The sequence below is a fragment of the Mixophyes fleayi genome, chromosome 8 (assembly GCF_038048845.1).
Source record: "Mixophyes fleayi isolate aMixFle1 chromosome 8, aMixFle1.hap1, whole genome shotgun sequence".
Lineage (NCBI taxonomy): Eukaryota > Metazoa > Chordata > Amphibia > Anura > Limnodynastidae > Mixophyes > Mixophyes fleayi.
Window position 1 is genome coordinate 44,991,899 of NC_134409.1, and position 14,750 is coordinate 45,006,648.

The 14,750-nt window shown below is 40.0% G+C and overlaps 1 protein-coding gene and 1 long non-coding RNA gene across 9 annotated transcripts in view; one reads left to right on the plus strand and one right to left on the minus strand.

Annotated features, from left to right (window-relative positions):
- PRRC2C (proline rich coiled-coil 2C) overlaps positions 1-6,460 on the minus strand; it is a 71,008-nt gene extending 64,548 nt beyond the window's left edge. For all 8 annotated transcript variants that reach the window (XM_075182469.1, XM_075182467.1, XM_075182471.1 and 5 more), the window contains exon 1: positions 6,352-6,460. The gene's annotated coding sequence lies outside the window, so the exon portion shown is untranslated. The remainder of the gene's footprint in view (positions 1-6,351) is intronic.
- Positions 6,461-6,489: 29 nt separating this feature from the next.
- On the plus strand, positions 6,490-9,326 carry LOC142099231 (uncharacterized). The gene is made up of 2 exons (XR_012678493.1): positions 6,490-6,588; positions 8,850-9,326. It is a non-coding gene; the product is annotated as an uncharacterized LOC142099231 (long non-coding RNA).
- The last annotated feature ends 5,424 nt before the right edge of the window (positions 9,327-14,750 follow it).

Here is a 14,750-nt window from a genome sequence, read left to right on the forward strand (position 1 = left end):
CATATTTCTCGAACATACACTATGAAAGGGGGGATGAGAGCACTAATAAAAATGGTTGCACCACCATGCCACCCATTAATCTTTTACATACAATGAATTGTATATATCAAGCATTCTTGTCACATCCAGGGGGCGGGCATCAATGTGGTCATCAACCTTGCTAACTTTAATTTTACATATCTGGACGTATGGCCAGAAGCTTTTGCCCCGAGCAGTTATTTTGGCTTGCGTACATGCACCTTTACATGTGCCCATCAGCAATATAGATCAGTAGTAAATTAGTGTATACTAGCAAATGCATTAATGCTCGCACAGCTTACAGTAAAAAGCTGCATTAAGAAACCCAGTGCATTCACTTGGATATATATTTATGTATAACCACTCTCTCATAAGGCAAATACATCATGGTGAACAAGCACTATGTATCTACCGTCGTAGTACAATCAAATTTGCTAATCAAATTTTAAGTATGAAAAATTAGTAACTGTAAAACAATGAGCAGAATTTGTTCAACTCCCAGAAGAGAACTGTAATTTAATATTTATTCTATGGTAAGATGTGCTTGGTGCATATTATAGATTATATGTCATTTACTCCTACAATGCCCTACCCTATTAGAAAGTGTGTACAAAATATTAAATCAACTTATTAGTTGGAAAGAAAGGGAAAAAAAAGTTTGCGAAAATAACCTCTTTAAATGGCATGGTGATCCATGTTTTGGAGTACAACTCATAGGTTAAGAATCTTCAGGACTAAACTGAAGGGAACAAGAGGACTCCTGTACCTAGGAAACTGTGGGCAAATAGATATCACATTTAGTTTGGCTACTCTGGTGTTCAGTAAAGCAGAGTACACACTACAGAAAATTACGGCTGGTGCTATTTCTGTAACGATTTTACCAACAAATCAAGGTCCCGTTGAGCATGCAGATTTAGGTGTACACACCTACACGACTTATCTTCAGATCTGTGCTCATCATCTCCCATAACCATCTGCTAAAAAATAAATAAATGTGACTTTGCACACTCTATAGAGCTCGGCCAGCAGTGTAGGCCAAGAGGGCATATACACTTCCACATTTGCCCATTGGTAGTCATTTTTAGTCAGTTTAGAAAATCAAACAATATGATGTGCTTTGTACCATGTGATTGGCCAGATAATTGGTTGAAAAACCTATAGTGTGTACAGAGCTTAATTCACTATGGATACAATAGATCACACAATTAAGCACTTAACAGGCCAAATGTATATAAACATATTAAAATATAAAGAGAACAGGTCGTTATCAAGAAATCACCATGTTCATAACATTGTACATACACACCTGTTATTTCAATATTTACTACCATTTGAATGTATTTAATATACATTTAAATTCAGCCTTTTTAATTGCAGAAATCTGTGTTAACTAACTACAGTACACCCACCCAACTTTGTATCAGTTTACTTGCATGGACTTGTGTCTGACGAGGAGTGATTTTCCCCCTGAAATGTAGGATTGTATCAACTTCTGCACTAGACCAAAGGCTGTATGCCTTAAACAGTAAAATATTAAGCAGGTAAAACAATACAAGTATCTATACACTTTGAAACTTTGCAAATTGGCGAAGCTTCTGCTATTGGAATTATTTATCGAATATATAAAAAAAGCAAAATAATTGTATTCTCCTCTATCAAAATGTATGTTCAGCAGCTTGCACAAAACCTCATATTTCCTTTCTCTCAAGAGCCTTAGCGCAGTGGTTATTCAGGATGCCAGAAAATGCCCAGGCAGTGAACGGTGAGTGTTTACAGCTAAGCATCTCATAGAGCAGTGGACTACAGACCTGTGATGTCACCACTTGGCCAAGATTTGGTACCAGCACAGAAACACTACTGGGACTGGAAAACACTTTGGAAACAGACAAAGATTATCCAAAAGTGGACAAGGATATCCACTGAATTTCAGAATGCACTAAAATCAGTCCAAAGTTAAAGACCTGTTGCCCCAATCAAGACTCGAGAAGTAAAAATTTAAAAGCACAATAACTTGTGAAAAGAGCAGCAGTAATCTCATTTGGTAGAATGATTGTTATTTTCATATCATGTCAGAATACCAATTAAACACACAGATGTGGACAAATTTATTGGTATCCTTCTAGCTCACTGAAACAATGCTTCATTCCTCCTGAAAAGTGATGAAATTAACAGCTATTGTCTCATGTACACCTGCATTCCTTTGGTATGTCATAGAATAAAGCAAAGAATCAGTGAAGAGAGATAAATGATTGTTTGTTCTCCAAAGATATTCTAAAATGGTCTGGACAGGTTTGTTGCTCCCGTTAGAAAAGATAATAATTTGATTATATTGATATTTCAAAATAATTGCTTTCTTGAATTAGCATCACACATCTTCAATCTTCTAATCAGTCATTCGACCTATTTAAATGGCTGAAACTATCACTCAACTGTTCGGTATCATCATTGTCTGAGGAGACCAGATATAAAATTAAATAGACAAGCATGTTAAAGGTAAAGGCTATAAGACCATCGGCAAGCAGCTTAATGTTCCTGCGATTACAGATGTAAATATTAAGAATTGTAAAGTCTATGGGACTGTAACCACACTCGACATGGCTACAAGTGGAAAGCTGAACTCCAAGGTCAAGAAACATCAGTGTCTGATCGCACCATTTGATGCCTTTTGAGCGACAGTGGCTCCATGGAAACCAAGGAGGACTCCACTTTTGAAAGAACATAAAAAGAGCCAGACTGGAATTTGCCAAAATGCATATTTATAAGTCACAATGCTTCTGGGAGAATGACCTTTAGACAAATATGTCAAAACTGGAGCCTTTCAGCTCTATGCTCACATAAGAAAAAATGAACACCATACCTACCGTGAAACATGGAGGAGGCTCAGTTACGTTTTGGGGCTGCTTGGCTGCATCTGGCACGAGGTGCCTTGAATCTGTGCATGGCACAATGAAATCAAGACTATCCATGTATTCTGGAGCGGAACATACTGCTCAGTGTCAGAAAGCTCTGTCTCAGTCGCTGGTCATGGGTCCTCCAACAGGAGAATGAGCCAAAACACATAGCTGAAAGCACCCAAGAATGGATAAGAACAAAACATTGGTCTATACTGAAGTGGCCTTCTATGAGCTCTTGCCCATTTTTCCTGCTTCCAACACATCTTCAAGAACTGAATGTTTATTTGTTGTCCGATATATCCCACTTACTGACAAATGCTATTGTAACGAGATAATCAATGTTACTTGCTTCAGAGGTTTTAATGTTGTGGCTGATCTGTGTATGTACACAGTACACACAGCCAAAAGCATGTGGACACCTTTTCTATTGATGTTATGTTTGTCATGGCAGAGCCGCATGCGACTGGAATAATATCAGTATGTAAATAGTGTAAATGAGAATAAAAAAGGAGTCACAGACCGAGTATTAGACAGTGGAAGGAGCAGGGTCCAAAACTACGGAGTACTGATGCAAGGTCTGCAAATCCGCATCAGGTGTAAAAGGTGCTTTTGACAGCACAAAGATAATACATTCGACTTTTTCAAAACACACATCAGTGTTGTCTATGCCCATAGTCCATAAACGGGAAGTTCACAGAGGAAAGACATCATCCAAACCACTGCCTGTATCAATCAGACAACCGGAGTAGTAGGACCATATAGTAGGAGAGGGGATCAAAGTGCTGGAGCATTTAGGGAACTGGCCGGACCAGTTTAGCATCACACCAAAAGGTAAGAATAACTTTGTATTTTTTCATATCAGTAATTTATCTTTAAATAATGTATACACTCTAAGAACCTTATTTTAATGTTCACATTTCAAACTTTCAGATAGCAGTAGTGAAATCAGGCAAGTAATGTTCCTATTCCTGCAGTACAAGTCAGCTTGGTAATTGTTATATTTTGTTTATAACACAGCTGCACAAATCATATGAATTTTACTACGAAATTCTAAAGTTTTGGGGTAATTCTATAGAACTCCATGGGCACACTGCTTTGACACATTGCTTTTGCAACTCTAAACAGGCTAAGGGCACACAAGATCGTTTTCATCAGTTTTTGTGTAATTGAATTCTATTTTACAGCATCAAAAATAAAAAAGTTAAAAGAAAACCCAAGCTAATAAAATCCTAAAATGGAGAGAAAACAACAAAGAAAAAAAAACACACCACTAAAATCACCGGAACAAAAGACAAAAAAAAACCCTTGAGTGTCAAGCCAAGAATGAATTATAACAATTCTGATGTAGAACACACTGTTAACACAAAGATTCACCTGCAGGTTGGGAAAGTTGGACTGTAGAGAAATTACCCTGTGTGTATTACAGGTGAATATGGGTACAACGTAGATTTTAGCCAATTTGGGCAGATATTAGCATGTTGTTGGTTGACATCTTAATATTTTGTACTTTGCTTTATTTAAAGTGCATATCTCTGTAAGAACAGTAGCAGCATACTGCGGGTTGGCCTGGGCTATGATATGACCAGCTTAAGTTGGTTGCAGGCTTATTTCTACCGGACATCAATTGCTACTAATGGTATAATTTATTAACTTAAATCAGTGACAGATCAGAAACAAGAGTAATGTCAAAAGGGAAAGTTACGTTTTTAAAGTTCCAATGTTGTTGGGAGAATGATACAGCTGAATAAGAGACCCTAATGTTCCCAACAGAAAATAAACAATTTTAGAATGGATGTAAATGCCACAGCTAGCTCATCATGAATTACCAATGCATAACAATCAAATGTATATACAAGCCGTCCATACATGGAGTTTCACAATGGTTTCAGTTTCACTTATATTGTTTATTGCAAAAACCAGATATTATAAATATGACCGTCTATACACAGACGAGAGTAAAGATGATTAAACACTGTATACTAAACCTGAAGAAAAGAGGCAACAAATCTATTCAGCAGATAAACACACTAGTACCATAGACACTTTGTTTAGCTGACTGAAAACACTATATATATATATATATATATATATATATATATATATATATATATATATATATACATACACATACACACACACACACACACATGTTAAGCTACACTGTATAAAAACGCATAAAAGCTAGGTATCCTCCAACTATGAAGTTATACTTATATAATATATTTAATAGGTGTGCAGTAAAAATGTTTCTCCATTCAATTGAAAAGCTCTGGGTTAAATGATGCATAGGAAGTCACAAAGTATAACTATTGGTTTATACCACAAAGGGAGGTAGGGGGTAGCTTTGATTAGCTCACTTCCTGATTTCATTGTGAAGATAACAAGCTGAAACCTTTTGTTTATGGATAGTATCAACTCCCAAGGAGGCCATTCTAGGACAAAGATGAAGCAGTTTTAGCCCATCTGGTGGTCTTATGGTTCCATTTTCTATCACACATATAACATTTGAGACAAGAGATTTATAATTAATTACTCTATGAAGAAAATAAATGGGGACTATGTTTTACCAGATTTATGGAAAACCCCAATTAGATTTAAATGCATATGTACAGACACATAAAACAATTCATTGGAAGTCAAATATTTTTTTGCTTTTGTTTTATACAAATTACATAGTAAACAATGAATTAATCTCATCACTAATTTTTAACCCTGGCAAAAACAAGCTGTACACACACTAATGGGAGTACTGAAACATTACATTAATTTAATAAACACCCATCAATACAGAGGGTGATTTAAGGTAAATACAAAACAACTAAAATAAAATGGATTTAAACCATGTTTGCAAGTTAAACACATAATATCTCCATAAAAACGCTTAATTAAACACGTCCCCAGTCTACGTTACTATTCATTCCATTAGCCAAACCTCTATTGGAAACCCATATAGCTGATGTAAAAACTGAGCATGTATCTTTCATCGTATTAACAATACTCAATGGAGGATAGAGGACACGGGAGGCTGCACCTCGCACACAATACAGTACCAGGATTTATTTCACAGATGCCTTCTACTACGTTGCAAAAATAATCTTTTTCTTAATAAAATCCCATTTATGCTACAAATGCGACCAGATCCTTCTTCCATGTACGAATTCGAGATGATGGAGATACTCTCATCCCACATCCACGCGATGCTTAGGAATCATCTCACAAACCTTAGGCTTAAAATGTAAACGCAATGAGCCTCATCATTCATTCTCCATCAGTATAACCAGAGCAAATCCAGAAGCCTAAACCCCAATGATAAAATTGGGCCAGGATCTGGGGAGCATGAGGCCTGTGCGCCATCCGCCACCACACCAAGAAAAGATCCGGGGAAAGAACACTTCCATCAGGGGGCTGAACCTTCATAGGTATAAAAATTAAATCTCACCTGGGGGTGGGGGGGGGTTACAGCGTCTTCACCACGGGGAATGGGGGCTGTGCGGTCCGTTCCCGGCAGCGGAGTGAATGGCGGTGATACTGGCGCGGTGATGGCTAGATCCCCTTCATCGAAAGGACCTTCTGACATCACCAGGTCACATGACTGCTGTAGTCACATGGTACACGGTGGAGGCGGGCTGCTGCTGCAAATGTTCCTGTGTAGCTACAGAGAGTAATGGAGAATCAGGTAGAGCAATATTCTAGGAACAAATTCCAATATTGCTACTGAATATATAAAAAAAAATGTTTTCCCTGAGCTGCTTTTCAGGCATTAATTAATCTCTGGGATGAGTCTTGAAACTGGACACATTGAAGTGTATTATCTAGTTTACAGGCCAGCAATTTGAATATTCCAACATTGTGAATGAGTATTCCCAAAGTTGTATTGCACTGTATTTCTTATGTTTTTTTTAGTGATAATACTTAATGAGATATACTTAATCTGGGCAGTGATTAATTCTAATAATTGTGCTTTGGGTTTGCTGTAGTGCTCATCAATTCCACAGTGGGCCATGTACCAACTATGGAGGGAGGCAAATCTACTTAACACTTTAAGTTTGTAGTGCTTCAATAGCAATACAATAAAGGCTGGGGGAGGGGGGCAAGTTTAACAAGTGCTTTGAGAGCCTTGAGGGTTTTTTACAGAATGGTCATATGTGAATATTGCTTATTTTAGATGCTAACCAAATAGTATATGTAGGCCTTGTATAGTTCTCTATGGTAACAGACCCTTTATATTTCTTTACTTGACAGGTAAAGTCCAACAGCAAAACAAATATGTATTGGGGAAAAATAAGTGCTATGGGGTAAATTCACATTCTAAAAATGTATGACTGGAGGAATCAAATGTAAAGGGTGTAAGTCAATATATGCATTGCGGTTAATAATGAGTAACATTAGATGTTCACAGAAACAAGGACTCCCATGCTTTGGAGAAATAAAAATGACTGTGGCAACAGTCATGTTTGTAAGGTGAAAACTCAGTAGAGAGAAATGTAAGGAAATCTTATCCTGTTAGCACTTAATAGATAATGCAATATTCTCAATTGTATTTCATTTCATTCAAAGGATGCAGACAGATATTGCATAACAAAGGTTTGCCATCCACAGCCGTAATGAGCTTTTTGTGATTTCTACTTTCCTGTAGCTCACTGTATGACATGTTTAATAGTCTGCAAACATAGATGTGACCTTTCCATGAAAACCTTTCACCAATCTGGTTCATTTTAATTAAAATGAAAACACACCACTTTCTTAGAGTTTGGGGATATGCCCTATGGTTTATTTTGCAAGTGTAACCGCTACCTATTAGCATTTGTTATGTAAACAAACTAGTGTAGTATACACAGCGGCTGCTATTTAGTCCCTGTATGGGCGGTCCCTCCACTATCATCTTGTTGGGGGGCCATCATAGATAAAGGAATTACTACATCTGAAAATGGCAGGAGAGGAAAGTGCTATACACACTTTACTAGAGGGTCTATTTGACACATCTAACCCTCCGTGAAAAAAAACAAAGCAAGACAATTTAGTCTTTCATTTTGTGTGGAGATTAACTTGGGAGACCATCAGAGTATACACAATTTAGGAAGTGGAAACCACTTTATCCTGTCAACACAGAACCAGCCTGGTCATGTATTTTTGGGTTTAAATGTCATTGTAATTTATTTTTATGTTTTGTCTTACTGATTCTGAGTAACAAAGTGTCACACTTTAGAAAAAGAAGTATGTAAATCCATGTCAACTCTTAAGCTGGGTACACACTACAGAAATTTCGACTAACTTTTCATGCCGAGCGATTTTACATGCGATCGATGGTCCGATCGCTTGGTCCATGGACTGCATACACACTAGCCTTGTTTAGGACGATAAAGGGAAGAGCGGACGTCCCTTTAGCGACTTTTTACAGCCATGTTGTCGTGAGCAATGACTGTAATTTCGTACTCACTGTTGTGGATTGGTCGGAAGTTTATACACACTACACAACGGAAACGAGATTGAAACGAAAATATTAAACGGTACGACCAACCAAATGAGGCGACAATCGTCCATTTGGGCAGACTTTCGACCATCGTGTCACTGCACACACTGACCCGACTTTTGAACGAGCGGTCGTATGTCGGCTGTTTCAGCCGATTATTGGACGAAAACAGTGAAGTGTGTACCCAGCTTTACAAAGCTGTGATTTTAGAGACAACAGCAACTGAAGCAGTCATTCAGCTGCAGAAATCTTCAGTCTTTTCAAAATTGCTGCAATAAGAATAGCCTCTGTACTCTCTATCATTATCTGCCTTACTCTTGCTGAAATCACCTTGTCTTCCTATTATATTATGTATTCACTACAAAAGTATTTAGTGATTTCCAAACCTTTTCCACTTTTTAGATCTAAGCTTACAATCTCACTACATCCCAACTCTCTGCTCTGACCAATCTTCCTTCTCTTCCTAGGTTACCACAGCTCTTAGGACTACAACCCTTCTCGTATGCTGCCCACTGCTCCTGGAACTCTTCAACTGAATGTCTAACAAGAATTCTCTTCCTAGCTTCAAGACCCTGCTGAAAGCTTACCTGTTTCAGAAAACATTCAAATAGTGCTTGTGACTTCTGGATGGGCATATCTCTGACTTGACTTCTCCCACAGCAGCACTCCATACGGCGGAAGGACACGTTATGGAGTTTTCTAATGTGGTTTTGCTCCCTTAAGATATCTGTTCATCAAATGATATTACGAAAGTTTGATAATGCCAGAAACAGTGGTGAACATACTGATTAATGAAATGCTAAGAGGGATAGTATGTTATCACCTAAACAGACATTAACAGAGTATGCTGTGTGTTGTCATGTTTGTAATATCTAGTACTTGAATATTTTATAACCTGCACACACGAATATGTGATATAAACAATACATGCTGTACTTAAAGCAGCTTTTTAGTTTTCTCATATTTTTTTCTCAACTTTAAATTCAGTTTACAAATATGCTATCAAGTATTTGTGTGCTATATGAAAAAACAGGCAGTATTTAACTTATGTGCAAAACAGAATACTAATTTTCACCCCTTGCATTGTAACATGGTTTTGTCCAGGAGACTGAAATAAGAAGTTTCTCAAGTTAAGATCCTTAATGAATCAGGCCCGATGTCAATTATTGTGGGGCATTGCCTTAACCAATGTGCACTCTCTTGCAAATGGTTTAAGTTTTAATAGCGTAGCATTTTGAACAAACCGAGAAGAGAAGCCATTTTTTGAAATGCATGGATGAGGAACACATTATTAAGTTGTTCTCATATTAAATTTAAATTAAAAAACCCAAAAAATATAAAAAAAAAAAGTATCACAACTTATTGCCTCTACAAGCTCAACTGGCCTAAATAAGAAATGAGAGTGTGATCTCTATAGAAAGTGTCGTCATTTCACTTGGCTTAAAAAAAGGTGATAAATGTGGTAAAATGAAAAAAATTAATTGTACTGCACTCGATGCACAGACATTAAGCTAAAATGCATTTATTGCATGGCAAAAGAAGCAATTATCACCTGTGGTATCAGTGAAGGTTACACACTTGTGATTTCTGACTGCTGCAGACTGCATTCATTTTACATGATAATGTTGGATGTGAAATACATGGTACCTATAACATTATTTGATTCTTAAATATGGTGAAATCTATAATTCAGTTGAAAATTACTGTGACTTGATGGGTTTACTGTCAGTAACTGACTGTTACAGACCATTTCTACTAGTTTACCTTGCCACTAGACACTCGCCGAATGCTAACTCCGCAGTAGTTTTATGAGGATAGTGCTGCCACTACCAGTCTCCTTCACTGGCACCCGGAACCGCCTACTTCTGAGTAGCTGGCAAAGCTCCTGCAGCGCCTCTTTGCTGTGGGCTTGCTGCTACCTACTGACCACTTACTGTTCAGGACTGCTGGGTAGCGTTGACATAGAGATGCTGGGTTCAACACAGGACAGCCGGGAAACAGAATAGACTGTAAGCTCTTATCTATTGGTCACAGTATACAGCAGGTAATAGGCGGAAGGCAGAATCTTAAGGCAGTGATGTTTATTGCTCAAAGGATCATTATACACTAGTTAAAGGTACTAGTTATCATCCAGAAGTTATTATTTATTTATAAAGTCTCACTGCTGCCGTAGCTCCGGATACAGAAGCAAGAAACAATTAGATGAGGTAATACATATAAGTAGCGCAGATAAGTGTGAGTAATGCTATGGGGATTCAAACAGTGCAGCAAAAGACGTGACGTACGAGGGAGTCAGACAGTAGACAGACGGGGGACAATAGGTAGAGAGGACCCTGGCTGCGAGAGTTTGCGTTCTAGAGGGAGGGGAGGTGAAAGACGGTAGAATCAACTGGGAGAAAATGGAGGTGGCTCGTGAGGAAAAGGAGGTGATGGATAGAATGGTTAGTAGGTGGTAGGATGGGCTAGCTTGAAAAGGTGAGTTTTGAGTGAGCGTTTGAAGGTTGGGGGAGAGTCGAGTTGGGAGTTCCAAAGATTAGAGTCAGTAAGGCAGAAGTCTTGGAGGTGAGCATGGGTGGAGGTAATGAGAGATTAATTTAGGCAGAGGTTAGAGTCAGACCGGAGTGGCCGGGTAGTTATTACCACGGCACAAGGTCAGAAATATAAGGGAGAGAAGTGTTGATAAGGAGCTTGAACTGAATTCTGAAATGGATAGAGAGCCAATGAAGGGATTTATGCAGAGAAGCAGAAGAAATGTGAGCGTCGGGAACGCCGGTGAGAAGGAGGTTGCAATAGTCCAGACAAGAAATGATGAGAGAATGGAACAGGTTTTTGGTTGGTTCCTGAGAGAGGAAAGGATGGATTTTTGTGATGTTATGGAGGAGGAATTGGCAGGGTTTGGTGAGGGACTGGATATAAGGGTTAAAGCAGTGGGTTTGGGTCACAGGAGAAAGAGTGGTGTCAAACAAGTGGGAGATATTGGGAGGGATAGCCAGATGTCACGAAAGCCAGATAAAGGGAATGGTCTTGACCTCAGCTCAAGTGACAGTTTACCCCTGAGAGGTGCGGAGTCTAACGGAGGAGAGGTATTCACCATGGATTCCCGCAAGGGAATATGATCTTAGCTGCTCTCAACCGCAGGTCGCTGTCCTGTAGGGGGCGCAGAGCAGATAACACGCGGAACCACCAAGCAACTGTAAGACAGAAGGGAAGTAGTAGTGAAGAGATGAGCTGCAGAGAGCTGGAGCACTGAGATCCACACAGGTGTATAACTCTGGAACTGCACCGATGATGAGCGATGCTCTGCAGTGATAATGCCGAGAAGCGATGAGCTACACAGGTAATGCTGGGAAGCGATGAGCTGCACAGGTATTGCTGGGAAGCGATGAGCTGCACAGGTATTGCTGGGAAGCGATCAACTGCACAGGTATTGCTGAGAAGTGATGAGCTGCACAGGTAGTGCTAAGAACCAGAGAGCTGCTCAGGTGTTTGCTGAGAAGCGATGAGCTGCCCAGTTATTGCTGGGAAGTGGTGAGCTGCACCTGTAGCGCTTGGAAGCGATGAGCCGCACAGGTGTTTGCTGAGAAGCGGTGAGCTGCACAGGTGTTTGCTGAGAAGCGGTGAGCTGCACAGGTGTTTGCTGAGAAGCGGTGAGCTGCGCTATCCACAATGTCAAGAACAACGGGAGTAGCTGAACAGGAGTCAGAGGAGATGCTTCCTGTCAGGTAGGAACAGGGGCGGATCTAGATAATTGGTGTACCGGGGGCGATTTAGGCCCCGCCCCCTTTCTGCCTTCTGAGGGTGCCGGCGGCTGCACACTATGTGCAGGTCCGTTCTGCAGTGACAGTGTGCTGCCTGAATGCTCTGATTGTGTTTAAAACACAATCAGAGCAGCCGGGCAGCACACTGTCAATGCTGAACGGACCTGCACAGTGTGCAGCCGTCGGCAGCAAGCCCCTGTTAGGGGGGGCGATTGCCCTGATCGCCCCCCCTCCCTGGATCCGCCAGGTAGGAAGACCTGATGATCTGACACACATTTAACAGGAGGGTCCTTGTAAAGGGAATTGGCTGCAGATGATCCTGTCGCCACTGAACAGAGGTTTGAAAGTTCCCGGGGTAGTGCATGCGCAGACCACTAGGCAAGATCGCGTCCGATAAGAGAGGAACGCCAGGCTGAACAGCAGATAGCGGTAACCAAGGGAAACCAATGAACCACAGGGAACAAAACTGGTGCGATGCGTGATACAAGATTGGTGGGAGGAAAGATGATGAGCTCGGATTTGGTTACAGCAGAGAGACGGCTAGATACCTGGGTTAGGGAGGTGGGAGAGAGATCAGGGGAAGATATATAGATTTGCATGTCATCAGCATAGAGGTAGTATTTGAGGCCAAATGATTGAATGAGTTCAACAAAAGAGGTGGAGTAGGGAGAGAAGAGCAGAGGGCCAAAGACAAAGGGCCTGATTCATTAAGGATTTTAAATGAAGAGGTATCTTATTTCAGTCTCCTGGACAAAACCATATTACAATGCAAGGGGTGCAAACTAGTGTTCTGTTTTGCACATAAGTTAAATACTGACTGTTTTTTCATGTAACACACAAATATTATCTTTACATTTCAGTGTACAAATAAGCTGTTCTCCAATTGTTCAAGTCTAGTGTCATTTTTCCTTTACTATATAAAACAGTATATGCACTTGTAGCAAATACACACTGACTGGCACAGCCTCTGTCTGTTCAATAAGTGAGTAAACCCCCACTAATAGTACATTAATAAGCAAACTATAAATTAAATATCAAATAACAAAGATCATTAATCTATATTAATTAAGCTATATTAAATCTAATAAACTTGTAAGCAGTGCTCGAAGTGGGTGGTATATGCCGGTATATACCGGCACTTCTCCGCCCCACTTCTTCATCCTTGCCTGCGGTAAGCGGGTCAGGCAAGGACAGTGTCGAAGTCAGCAAATTGGATAAAGTCATTTCAATTAAAGTCTAGCAAACTTGGTTGTCTTTGTCTGAAAAGATGCGTACGGTACGCATCGACGTACAAGGGCATGCTACGGCGTGAAAGGGCGTACGCATCCACTACACGTGGCAGCAACAGTAATCGGTCTTTTACCGTACATTCGCACAAACACGCATACTTATAAAATAGTACACATTAATGGTAGTTGCAACACATAGTCAGTTATGTCGAAATATAGTAGTATTTATATGTTATATCAGAGTTACATGCATATTAGTGAAATACACAGAACGGGTTAAAGGAATAACATCATGAGTGGTATCATAATGAACCTTGTTACATATCCTACTGTTTGATGCGCTCTGCGAGGGAATCGCAGAGTGCATACGCAAGTTATGAATGATAGGGAATTATGAACTACTTAAGACTAAGGAATTCTGGCGGGAAGAGCAGAGCATACCCCCTGCAGAGATGACCCCCTCCTTTGGATTCCTTAGGATGAACCAGCCAATGATTGACGACCCCTTGGACATTCCTGAGATCCGGACCAATAGATGCAAGCCATACCATCTTCATTGTATTACTGTACTTGATTGTGTATATAAGCAGCAGCTTGTGATCCAGAGTGCAGACTTCTTGTCCCCAGACTTCAGGATTGAATGACTGCACTGGATCCAGAGCGCCTGCGTTAAGTAACGGCTGTATTTACTATTACATCGCTTGAGCATATTTTTTTCCACTTATTGCGAATAAATCTTTGTGCGTTGGAAACACAAATCGAGGTTCGACAATCGTTATTGGTTAGCGACAATACGCACATTACAATTTGGGGGCTCGTGAGCTTTGGAGGTTTCGTTGCCGATGATACGCAAGACCAACGGATTTCGGTTCCTAAACAAAGGGTGGAGACGCGTCATAAACGGGTAAGAACGCATTGTGTTCAAAACCTGAATTTTACTCTGTGTTGTGAAACCGAATGTCCGTTTTGCATTATCTAGGGCACGCTAACTAGAACCTAGGGACAAAAGAGAAAACTGTTTCTTTTTTCTGTCATTGTGCGTTTTAACTGTATTGCATTGTTTAGCGTATGTGTACTTCCTGCTGTGCGTACGCGAACTTCCGGTAAACTTGCCACGTGGTTAAACAATCGTTTTGATAGTTATTATACATGCATAGTATAATTACTTGTGAAAGCCTCTGAGACATTATTACTATTGTTGGGAACTTTTGATTTTCTGCGCAGAAAAGGTGTATAGTGTGTGATGTTGTAACGTAGATACACTGTTTTATTGTTGAGGTGCTCAGTTGCTGTCTGACGAGGCGGATTGCCCAACTGAAGGACGGTATACAGGGCAGGTATACCGAATGCGAAAACTGGGTTTTCGCAAAGCGCTACCAAT